Source organism: Girardinichthys multiradiatus, chromosome 13 (genome assembly GCF_021462225.1).
Source record: "Girardinichthys multiradiatus isolate DD_20200921_A chromosome 13, DD_fGirMul_XY1, whole genome shotgun sequence".
In the NCBI taxonomy this organism is placed as follows: Eukaryota; Metazoa; Chordata; class Actinopteri; order Cyprinodontiformes; family Goodeidae; genus Girardinichthys; species Girardinichthys multiradiatus.
Window position 1 is genome coordinate 19,182,561 of NC_061806.1, and position 13,273 is coordinate 19,195,833.

Sequence of the window (13,273 nt, forward strand, 5' to 3'; positions counted from 1 at the left end):
TTTATATTGATCAGATAAACTCATATGCTATTAAAAAACAAACATGACTGTTATGAGATGGCTTTCTTGTTTTGAGTTCACCAAAGGGATAAATGAGAGTTTGGGGAAGGATGGCTGGAGCACACTGATCAGTTTTAAGCTTTTATTTTGCATATGGAAAGTCAGGTTAGTAGCTGTTTATAACTAACGTGACCTGTTGTAGAGGTAATTAGGTAATGTGTGAAGTTATCTAACGTTTTGCTCAAACCAGACAATCCCCCTCCAGTAACCATAGGTACAAAAGAGGAAATACTTCCACAATATTAACTATTTTTGTGCATCATATAATTTAGAGCATCTTGTTTTTTTTTTTTTGTTGTTGTTTTTTTTGTCCCAGTTGAATGTTTCATATCATAAAATACTTGGTTGACTGCCCACACTCCCTTTTTTGTGTTTAAAGTCCCTGGGTACAACATATATAGAAGAGACAGAGAAAGGGGAAGAGGGGACGGGGTTTTAATCTATGTCAAAGACAGCGCTGATAGTCATCAAATTAACAATTACACACCAAACTTTGGAATGTGTTGGGGTCACAATAACACTGTCATCTCAGATGTCTTTTACTGTGTTTGTAGTTTATCGTCTACCAAATGCAACAAATGAATTTTATGATGGTTTATTTGAAATATAAAAAAAATATGAGGATATAGATATTTTATTAATGGGTAATCTAAACATAAATAGGCTTGACAAAACACAGAGGGAAAACCTTAAGGAAATCACAAATTTGCTGCAGATGACCCAATTGATATAACAAAAAGTTCTCAAATATTGATAGATAAAATTTTTACAAATAAACCCAATAGGATAACTAAAACATATAACTTAATTACAGGTTTGTCAGATTATGATCTTACAATAATTAGTACAAAAATTAATAAGATGAGGTATAGGACCCAACAAAGAATCACACATAACAGCAAAATTCCTTGTATTTCTAGGACAAATACGATTTTTTTGAGGAATTTGGCCGTGCAGCCATAAACTTAGCTGCACGGCGGCACAGTGGGTAGCAAGAAGGATCTGGGTTCGATTCATGGCCGGGGGTCTTTCTGCATGGAGTTGGCATGTTTTCCCTGTGCATGCGTGGGTTTTCTCCGCATGTGGCTTCCTCCCACAGTCCAAAGACATGCCTGTTAGGTTAATTGGTCTCTCTAAATTGCCCTTAGCTGTGTGAATGAGTGTGTGTGTGGTTGTTTGTGTGTTGACCTGTGATGGAGTGGCGGCCTGCCCAGGGTGTACCCTGCCTCTCGCCCGTAGACTGCTGGACATAGGCACCAGCTTCCCCGTGTCCGACTATGGATGAACCAGTATAGAAAATGACTGACTGAATTCAACTTAATTGACTGGAGTTATAAAATTGATGATCAAACATAATGTTAACTTTAAAAAAAAATATTTAAAAATATATACAGCCAAAACGACGGAAATCGTGTAAAAAAAACACTGCTGTGGTTTAATAACTCTCTCTGGGATTTAATGAAGCAAAGGGATAGTGCTCTTAAAAAGTTCTTGAAATCAAGGCTAAATACAGACCATTACGTACAGAGGTTTGAGAAATAAAGTGACCATTCAGCTGAGAAAGGCTTGAGCAAATGTTTTTCTTAATTAACAGAGCAAAGGGTAACTATAAACTTTTATGGAGGACTATGGATAAACTTCCGGTAAAGGACAAAATAAATGATAATAATTTACAACTTAAGATAAACGATGTTGTTTAAAGTGATAGCACAGTTCTGGCAACACATTTTAGTGACTATTTCATAAACTGTGCTTGGATTGGCTGAGGTTTTTCCAAAACCAAATTGTGTTTATACTTCTGGTTTCAATGATTTTTTTAAGTTGCATAACATAGACAAAGGGAAGATTTTAAGAGTTATCTCAAACTTAAAAAAATAGTAAAGCCAAAGACATATTTGGAATTGACACAGTTTTTTTGAAAGACCATAAAGATATTCTTGCCCCACTGATAACAAAAGTGATCAATAAGTCTATAGATGAGAGTATTTTTCCTAGAGCCCTAGTAAAACCAGTGCACAAGGCAGGAGATGAACTTCAGGTCACCAATTACCGACCAAATAGTATCCTCCCAACCATCTCCAAAATCTTTGAAAAAGTGGTAGTGGAGCAGCTGGTGGAGCATTTTGAATCTACCACAGTCTTAACCGCGTTTCAATTTGGGTTTAGAAAAAAACACTCCACTGAAACTGCTTGCTGCTACCTGATAGAAGATGTTAAATCTAGCTTAGATGGTGCATGAGGGGTTAGGGTTAACGAAGCAAAAGGTAACTAACCCTAACCCCTAACCCTTCTTTAAATATAAACACACAAAATTGGATAAAATCATATCTTAGTGATAGGCAGCAGTGTGTAATGGTAAGAAACGTGACATCTCCCTTGAAAGTAGGGAGGTGGGGTCCCTATGGGGGTCCCACAGGGCTCGATTCAAGGGCCACTGCTCTTTTCTCTTTACATCAATGATCTCCCCTCTTTGTGTAAGGCAAATATAGTTATGTATGCTGATGATACCGTGTGATATTATCATGGGTAAACTGTAGAAGAAGTTGCTCAATAGTTAATGGAAGAACTGCAGAAGGTTTCAAATTGGTTGTGAAATTCCTGTTTAACTTTAAACATTGAAAAGACTGTTTCAATGTTTTTCACAAATCGATACAAGATACAAACTTGTCCTTATATTTTGATAGAAGGTCAGAAATGAAAAAAACGTCAGTGAATACAAATATTTAGGTGTTATATTGGATTCAAATTTAGGCTTCAAAAAAACATAAAAAAGTTAACAAACGCTGTAAATTTTAATTTAGTAAACTTTAGATACATAAGGAGCTCTTTGACCATTAAGGCATCAAATATGTATTCAAATGCATTGATAATTCCATATTTTTTGTACTGCTTGACAAGTTGGTCTCAGGGATGTAAAGCTGCCTTACAGCCACTGGAGTCATTATAAAAACGGTCTCTCAAGATTCATGATAAAAAGACATGTTCGTTTCATCAATGTCATATTCTTTCCAAGTATAATTTTCTCGGTTTGGACAACTTCATCAGGTACACAAACATATGTCTGCATTTTAAGATTATTCATGGCTTGATGCCCCTCCATTAAAAAAATTTGGATCCTTCAGTACAAGGAAAACATCTCGAGTCACTCGTTCGACTAGACGCAGTGAGTGTAGGATCCCCAAACATAGAACGTCTTTTGGGAAATCAGCATTCTCAAGTGTGGCCACACAACAGTGGTATACTTTGCCAACAGATCTATTGCTACGTACAGATTCTTATAGGTTCTCACACATGACAAAAAAATTGCTTCTTTTAAATCAAACTTGTTCACACAATATAAATTGATGTTAGTGGAGGCGCCTGTTTGAGGTTTTGAGAGTATGAATGTGATGACTTATTGTATAGAGATTACGTTTATCTGTCTGATAGTGTATTGTTTTTTTGTTGAATGGTGTCAGCCTGTTTTAATTTAGTTTTTCTTTCTTTTTTAAATGTGAGCAGATGTTTGTGAGTGAGTGGTGCCTGTGGTAAAGTCTTCGGAGTATAGATGCTATAGATTGACTACAGAGGATATATGTGTATGTTCTTGTATTGTATATTTGATGGTGCTTTGTTTTTATGTATATATTTATTTTTTGTGTTGTTTGTTTGTACCAGTTGGGTCAGGGACTACAGGTGGAAATTAGCACTATAACTTGAGCTATAGCCTGGCACAGTGCATCTCTCCTCTTGTGGTTAATGTATAGTGTATATTGTCCCTGTTTTAAATCAAATTTATTTTTATTATTATTATAAATATATATCAAAAAAACAGTACATACAGTATTTTTTCAAATTATAATTTATACAGTTATCAAAAAGTAGGAAACCCTTAAATTAAACCTGCCTGGCAACATAAAGTAGACTAAAAGATCTGAAAAAGCAACATATTGTCCCTAATCTGATGAAATTCAAGAACTGATGAGAAACAAATCCATTAACATTTATCAATCTAAAAAAGGGTTACAAAGGCTTTAGGACCCAGGAAATGACATTGGGAGCCATTATCCACCAATGGATGAATGAACAGCATAGAACAGAGGTGAACCTTCTTACGAGTGGTCAGTCTACCAAAATCACTCCAAGAAAGCATTGGCGAATCACCCAAAATGTCCCAACATCATCCAAAGCACTTAAGGCCTCACTTGCATCAGTCAAGCTCAGTGTAAACTAACTTAGCATTTTAGATAAAGGCCATCATATCAACAGTCAAACATAGAGTAGAGTGGGGTTACTTTGCTTCTTCAGGACCTGGATGACTCTCCATAATTCATGGAACCATGAACCCTGCTCTCTACCTGGAAAATCTTGAAGGATAATGTGTGACCATCACTTTGTGCTCTCAAACTCAAGACTTATGCTATACAGGCTGTTAATGCTTGAAAACTGGGTCATGAGGTGCTGTGACAGGATGGTGGTGTTTTGTTTTGTCTACTTTCAAAAGTGTCTCAGTATAATATTTTGAGATATCTCCATCTGCAAAATTAAGTCAGTGTGTCGATGAATTGGTCGCCCTTTCCTCAGTTGTGTGCAAAAGCCATAATGGAAAATAGAGGTCAGGCTTTCCAGAGTGCTTTACATGATGTTTTTGCACTGAGAATGATTATTTGTGCATTTAGCAGCACATCTGGGAATGTTGTCATTTGGCCTGGAATCATATTTAATGGTGTACGGACAATCCCACCCTCGCTGCTTATGCATAGTTTTATCCACCTGCCAGCAAACTCATCTTTAATTCACCACTTTTCCCACTTGATCTGTCATTAGCCCAACTGAAGCCCATCTGGCTTGCTGCTTTATATTCTTCCAGTTCTATTCTCAGTTTTTATTTTTCCATTTTTTCTCTGGATTGAATGTGGGAAAGCTCTACAGAAGGGATTCTTTTTAACACCTGAGCATTCATCTTCAAATTTAGCGCACTTTTCACCGTCTCTTTTATAATCCACATATTGCTTTTGGATTGCGTTCGACTTTAATCCTCTCGAATCATATTATTTGGTGATGGCCCTGACCCAAATGCACCAATTCCTCCCTGTCGACTTCTTTCATCTGAACAGATTTTGTTCTTCCATTCAAATGAACACTTTATTCTAGTGAAAGGAGCAACTTCACTTGTCCTTTGCCCCAGAATGTCATGCTAAAAAAAGTTTGCTTTGTTGGAGGTGAGAACTTCTCTTTCAGTAATAAACAGCAGTGCTTTCATCTCAGCGGACATGATGGATATATGCAGAAACCTGCTAGCCTATCATGGTCCTTACATTCAAATTAGGCTCTACCAGTTTTATGATTTGTCTGACATGTTTTGCTTCCAATAAGCACTGGGCCTTGAGAGGCTTTCAGTATGGGAGCCCATATTCATCTGGTCCGCTCTAGGTGAGACAGCAGCTGCTATTTGCATTGGTGTAAAGCAAGAAAAAGGGAAGAAGGGCCTTGCAGGACATCCTTTGTTTTGATAAATTAGTGTCTGCACCTATAGGTGCTTCTGTGAAAGCGATGGGAGGGACAGCAGAACAATGAGCATGTCAGAAGAGGAGATTAATGGCAGCTTCTTTCCTTAGATGGGTGAAAAAAAAAACTCTGGGACGGCGACTAAATAATTCCTTTTGTTGTTTGCCTATCAGAGAAGAGCGTCTAGCCGTTTTACGACAAATGTTGGAGAATTATCCTCACAAGGAGTTCTCAGGATAGAGCTGTCTTCCATTGGGCTGAGGTAACGCTGATGTAAGTGTCCTTGTTGAAGTGCTAGAATGTATACAATAAGAAAGAACACATGGCAGCTTTTTCTTGCATTAAAAAACCTTGTCAGACAGTTTTAGGCAAATGTACTTTTCTGTGCTGTATGTTTGTGTGCCTGCAGATTTTGAGGAGTAAAAATCAGATTTCATAACATCTTTTGTTCTCCATTTTAATGGACTTTGCTGTTTCAAGAATTTGGAACGTTCTAATGGGATTAGGTCTAGGGATGTCTCAGCATTTGCTTGACCTGTAAGCCTGAATTCAAAGTCTATTTTCAATGGCTTGTTAAAAAATATTTCATGTTTTATTATTTGGGAGATTTATCAGGGATTACCTTTAATCGGAAATCTTTTTTATTTCCAACAACAAAAACAATCATGTAAAAAAATCCTATCTTTAAGATAATTCCTAGAATATGCTGAGCTGCCACCTACACATTAAGGCTATAGCTTTAGTCGGAAACATAGTTTCAAGAACTTTATGGGGATTTATTTGTTTTTCTCTGCCAGGTGTTCTCCACATCTGAAAAGTTCTCTGAATGCTTTTGTCCACCAATTCTTCTTAAATTATCGTGGCAAACCAAGATTATCTTAAAAATTCATGTAAGAGGCCATTCAGTTGCACAACTAGGATAAATGTGTGTTTTTCTTTCTAGTTGAACAAAATAAAGACCTTGTTTTGTTGAGTTTTAGTTTTAAGGATAATTTTAAACATTCTCTATAACAAATTGTAGATGTTGTTTTTCCCTTATAGAGCAATAGAGTTTTTTAAAAGCTCAAAAAGCTGTAGGAAAGTGGAATGTTTTTTTTAACAAAACATACAACTAGCTGTGTTTGACCCTAATTGCTGCCGGGAGTCAAGTTTTTGTCTCATTTCACTGCTGTTAATCTCTGCTTTATGTCAGCTCTGCTCTAGAGGCTCATCCACAAAGATCTAACTGCACATTAGGAATCACTGAAAAACAGCACTATGTGTGTAAAAAGAGGACCCAAGGCTCTCTGGAGCTTGCACAGGACCTATACAACCACCTCTCCCTCTGTGGAGATACAGTACATCCATGGATCTTTATGAGGAGGCTGCTCCCCAACCCAACTGCAGCAACTGATATCCACATGAGTCACCTGGTTCTCCCGGGAGGTGTGTGCAGAGATAATATGACATGCCTGGCAGCCATCAGCATTTGTGGGTGTTCACTGTGTTTATCACAGTCACCTCAGCATGGAGAAAAGATGGAAGATGGGGCCAGCAGGATACAGCAATGAGGGGAGGCAAAACGTTGCACCCAACTACAACAGAAACTGCATATTTTTGTGATTTTCTGGTTCACAGTTCTGTTAAAACATTCTCATTGGTTTATATTGCATCAGTCTTTTCTAACTTTTCTAACTTTGTGTTAACTACTTGTGCAACCCCTGGAAGAAGTTTCTTCATGACAGCCTATGTGTTTTTCTAACATTTTTGGACATGTGATTTTTTTAATTGAAATTTTAGCAGTTGTGAAAACATAAAGTGATACAATCAAACTTTAAAAATTGAATAACATACCTTTGAAATTAATTTGTAAAATGCAAAACAAAATGCAATTTCTAGTGAGAGATGCGTTTGGACGCTTTCAAGTTTATTCCCACTTAAAATAGCTCAAATGACACATAGGCAAATTTTGTAACTCTGCATTTTGGAGATTTTTCCTGTTTAAAGAATTTAAAATCAGAATTTCAATTTGACCCTGGAAATAGACTTTCAAAACAACTGATGTCACTCCCAGGTCAGATTGTCCAAGCAAGTTCACCAAGATAGCAGACCACAAGATGCTAAAAGAAGTCTGCACAAACTCTAAAGCTTTGTAACTAGTTTAGTATTATGCTTTGGCTAATGCCTTGAAATATTGCTTTTTCCACATAATTCATCTATTTTTGAAGTGTACCAGTACATCCTGCATTAAAACACTACCACAATATGATTCTGCCACCACCATACTTTGCAGTTGCTTTGGTATTCTAGTGCTTAGGAGTTTCTCTTTTTTTTTTTTTTTCTCAAAATGTAATTATGGCCATGTTGCAGATCTGTGTCCAAAAATAAAGGTCTTTGTCCCTGAATACTGTTACAAACTGTAATCTGCCTTTTTACGTTGTATTTAGAGTAATGACTTTGTCCTCTCTGAGTGGCCCTTCAGCCTACGTTGGTAGAGGCCAGGTTCCACTGTGGATAATGTCGCTCTCTTACCAGCTTCAGTAAGCATAATTTTTGGGGTTGATACACACATTTCCCAACAAAACATGCTAATCTCTGGAACAAAGAACTCATCTCCTCCCTGAAAGGTAGGTCGACTGGACACTTCAATAGTGTTTATACTTGCATATAAAAGGCATCTTCAAGCATCTGGAAATTGTACACAAAAATGAACCAGACTTAAGGACGATCACAGTTTTCTTTCTGATATGTGGCTTGGTTTGTTTTGATTCCTCTGTGATATCAAACAAGGAAGCAGTGTGTCTGATTTAAACTGTTTTTATTACCTCCGCCAAGTAGGTTATTTTAAGGTTCAGATTTGAATGAAATTTTCAGACAAGGTGCGTATTAGGACAAGGAACATATGATTAGATTCTGATGGTGATGCGGAGCACCACCTGGATCCTGGATGTTTTTGAAGGATTCTTTACTATTGCCAGACCATGGTGCGATGTAGTCATCCAGAGTATAGTTCATCAGTATAGAAAAAAGTTGACATATGTCAATGACCGTTTTGCCTTGGCAGAGGTCTGCGCTCAATGGGTGCTTTTTTAGTTCCACATGAAATTGTAGAGATTTTGACAAAAAGCTTGCTGAGTTTATGCTCCACAAACAAAACTGCTTCAAATGTAAAACAACAACAATAAAAATGTACATATTTATAAAACTGTAAACTCTATTTTGTCTTTTTTAAGGAAAGTGAATGTAAGAACCTGCATCTTTTCCCTTCTCTATTAAAACCTGAATTGTTTTTCTACAGGAATCTTTCTAACAAATTGTTTGCAACTTGTTACTATTACCTCCTAAACTAAAGCAGATAAATCCTCCCTTTATTTCTATGGTAACTCAAAAACATAAGGTAATACTTTAATCGCTAACAGTATTTAATCTATGTTTAAAAGCTTTAGACAGCTTTTGACTAATTAATTCCCAAGATTTTCTGCATTTAGGGCAAAATGATTGAAGAGGAGTATTATACGTTAAGATTTTTTTCCAATCTTATAAAACATCATCTTCTCTGCTATCTCTCTTCCCAGCTGACCCTCTAATAACTCCTTCAACCTAACTCTTTAAGCCAGATGCAATTTCAGATAAAACTGTTTAACCGTCATGCAGGAACAATAACTATCTCTTCTTTTCATGAATGATTGTGGTTGTTTGTGTAGGAAACAACAGACACACTAAGCACTTGGCACTGGTTGATCTTGTGCACCGATGGCTCCCCCTGCTGTTGACAACTGAGAAGGCACAAAAACACTGGTTTATTTTCACAATAATGGAATTTTCTATAAAAGGTAATGAGACAACAATGATATCAAACACCAGAAAATATAAATATAACATTATTTAATGCTGTGTCGGGCAGGTAAACAGAGCAGAGCAATAAATTATCGTTCCTTTATTTTAATTTAGAGTATCTGTTTGAAAACAGTGTGCCTCAGCATCTGTTGTTTTTGGTTCATGTGAATTAAGTAGGTATTTTTTTAAAATATTGAGTCATAGATAAATAAATAAATCATGAAAATAAATGAATCTGACTTAAGAAGTGTCCATATGGGATAACATAACTCAATTATTTCTTGTCTACATGAATAAATGAGAATGCATTGGTGCAGTTTGAAGTACTGTTGCCTTACAGCAAGAAGGTCCTGGGTTCAAATCCCAGCCTGGGGTCTTTCTGCATGGAGTTTGCATGTCCTCCCCTTGTATGTGTGGCTTGTCTCTGGGTACCCTGGCTTCTTCTTACAGTCTAAACAAACCTGACTTTTAGGTTAATTGGTCTCTCTAAATTGCATTTGTGTGTGTCCCTGATTGCACATCTCTGTGTTTCCCTGTGATGAACTGGTGACCTGCCCAGTGTGCACCCCACCTCTTGCCCAATGCTGGAGATAGACTCCAACTCTCACGGACCCTACACAGAAAAGAGGGTACAGACAATGGATGTAGGGATAAACAAATGATAATGTGAAATTCAATATGAAGAAAATAATTATATCTTAAAATCAGATATATTTATTTCTATATTTATTCTATCATGTTTCCTGTGCTGCGGCGCCAAATGAGATAAGCCTTGTTAATGGCATGTCAGCAAGTTGGTTTCAGACCAATCACGTCCTCCACAGGGGTGTTAGCACTGCCCACAGACTTTAATGGGATTGATAAAATTATTTGTTTTGCAATTCAAATAAATATTTTATTTATATTTGTAATTAATTATCATTGTCTTTGCTTAGTATTGATGTAATAAATGATATAACTAAATATTAATTTAGTTATTTGCTTATGTATTCAATTGTGGCACTTTGGGACCTCCATTTCCATGCAACTCAGATATATAGTGTTCTTTAAGCATTACTTTTAAAATATAATTATAGAAGGTAGTCAAGCACTTCTATCATTTATGACTCAGGTTAGAGATATGTATCTTTGTCCTATTTGCAGTTATGTAAACAAATATTTTTACAAAGGAATAAAGTCTTTAGAATAGGAACAAAATAAAAGCCAAGTGGCAAAGTATTGAAATATTTGCAGCTTTGTACAATCCCAATTCACAAATATAGAGACATAAGTTTGTCACATATTGTTTACATGATGGAGCTCGGTGATGGGCCGAGGTTTAACGTCTTTCAAACACAGAGGCCCCCCTGGGCTTCACATTTCAGGGGAGTGACAAGCTGCTCAAAGTACCACTGTTGTCTGGGTGATGCATGCACTCGGCCAGGAACACCCTGTCACACAACTGGGACTGTTGCTGAACGAGCTGGCTGCTATGCTGTGAGCAAAACTAAACAAAAGTAGAAAATTGGCCAAAAAGCATTCAAAGAACATAGGAATTCTCACAACTGTTGCATATCAGACTTCCATTATTAAACCTTTACTGAAGTGTGCTCTTCATAGGTCATTGGGCGGGACACTGAAAGAGGACAGCCCTGTCTCCTTTGACATACAAACACAGATATACTATTGGCCCCCATCACACTTTGCCGTCCAAGTTTAGCTCACAGTGCTGCAACATCAGAAGAAATAAATTCACCTAAATACTATCTGACTCTTTAGTGCTTGCATTGCTGATGAATGTGTTGCCAAATTACCCTGACTGCCTGTTCCACTGCATGGTGCTATCTTCATAGGTCCACCCTTCTGTTTCTGCCCAATGGGGTAATCCGAACAGCGGCCCATGCCCACTTTGTACAGCAGCAACCAGACATGTGTGTGTCAGTGTGTGTGAGCGTGTTTTACATTGCCCCACAGTGCAGCCCAGCCCTGGGGAATGTATAGCTGAGGATAGACTGTGGACAGGAGCCAATGGAATCTCCTACAGTCCAGACTCCCTGTAATTTGCTGTCACTCAGTAATGTTCGGCCTCTCAAACGGCACGAAAAGACTGTCAGTTTATGATACATCCACTGATTATACACCGATCTCTTCGTCAAAATCTTCTAACTCTCACGCACACCTGCTGATGAAATGAGCAAGTGTGTCCCACCTGTAGTAGATCTTTCTGTAAGCGTCCATCCAGGTACTGTAGCAACTCTGATCTTGTTCTTCAGAAGAACATCAGGCTCAGGGAAGTTGCACGGCAGGCGGTGAGGTGAGCCACACAGAACCAAAGTTTTTGGTTTGTGCAGCTCTACGCTGCTAAAAAAAACTGATCATCGATATTTTACGACATTCAAAGCAAAACGCCAAAGCTGTTTAGGAAGCAGAAAGATTTTTGAAGCAGAAAGTTTCATCCTCACAGACAAACTGAAATCTGCTACAAACCAAATTATCAGTGAGTCATATCAAAACAGAGAGTAAACATGCTGAGATAAGCCTAGCATTTCATAAAAATTCTTTACAAGAGAAGATTTCTAGTAGCAGCAAAATGTGAATTTTTTTAAGAATGCTAAGTTAGATCCTCTAAAACAGGATATATATAGTAGCTTTTGTTATTTTACTACACTTAAAGGTTATTCTGCTTTTTAAGCATATATATGGCATTTATTATCAACTTTAATCCAGTATTAGATTTGGACTTGAGTACTGACAGAAGCCCATTCTTAAATAAATTGGATCGGGGAGCAGATCCTGATCAGGAGAGTCCTAACTAAAGCTCAACGTCATTTAATCCAGAAACCTGAATATTAGGGGGGTTTTTTGTCCACAATTTGCAGGTTTGGTTTTTGAAGATATTTCCAAACTAAGTTGTGAAATAAAGTCAGGGTGTGAATTTCCTGTCCGATGTTTACTTTTACTCTGAGTGAGATCTCAGTTTTTTCGGGCCTCAACTGCAGCCCCCCCGGATCGTACGCTCACACAGTTTGGAAAAGCTGTCTGTTGATGGCCACCACTTCTCTGGACTCCTGTTACAGACAAAAGGATAGAAAATGCAGGGATGTGTTATGTGCCCTGAGCAGAAAACAATAATACATTTTAGTATAAATGTTTTGTCAAATGAGACCAAAATTCTACTTTGTGGCCTACGTGGAAAACACTTTATGTGGTTAAAAAAAAAACTAACACTGCACCCTGAATACATCATCCATGTGTTTAAACTTCCAGCAGGGATAGATAAACTGGGAAGAGTTTATTTGAAGATGGATGGAGCTAAATGCAGGATAAAACACTTAGGACTGAGACAGATATTAACCTTACAACCAGAGAAACAACAGAATGGTTGAAAACAAAGCATATGTGAAAAAAGGGCCAAGTCAAAGTCCATAATTAAGTTTAATTAAGAATCTCTAGCAAAACTTAGAGATTGAGGCCCACAGACATTTTCCATCTAATCTGACTGAACATAGGACTAAAGGTTCAGTTTCTAGATGTGTAGAGCTGGTAGAGACATATTCCAAAGGATGCTGTGATTGGTGCAAAAGCCGTTCCTGCAAAGTATTGCTACAGTCATCTGAACCCAAATTCACCCCATACAATAGATTTTATGTTTGTAAAACAAATCATTTTGTCCTACTTCACAATTATGCACTACTTGGTGCTGCAAAGAAAATCCTCATTCAATACAATGACATTTGTGGTTGATAAATGACTTAACATGAAAGAGCACTTTAAGGAACACTTTTGTAAGGCACTGCACATAAATGAGGGAGCTGTGAACTCATGGCGCCGGCTGAACAGCCAGCTCTGGGTCTGGATTTTGAAGCTGAGCGTTTGATTCCATCAAAGTCGAGTCCCCAGTTGAACATTCCGCTGATCGGCCACTGGGTGT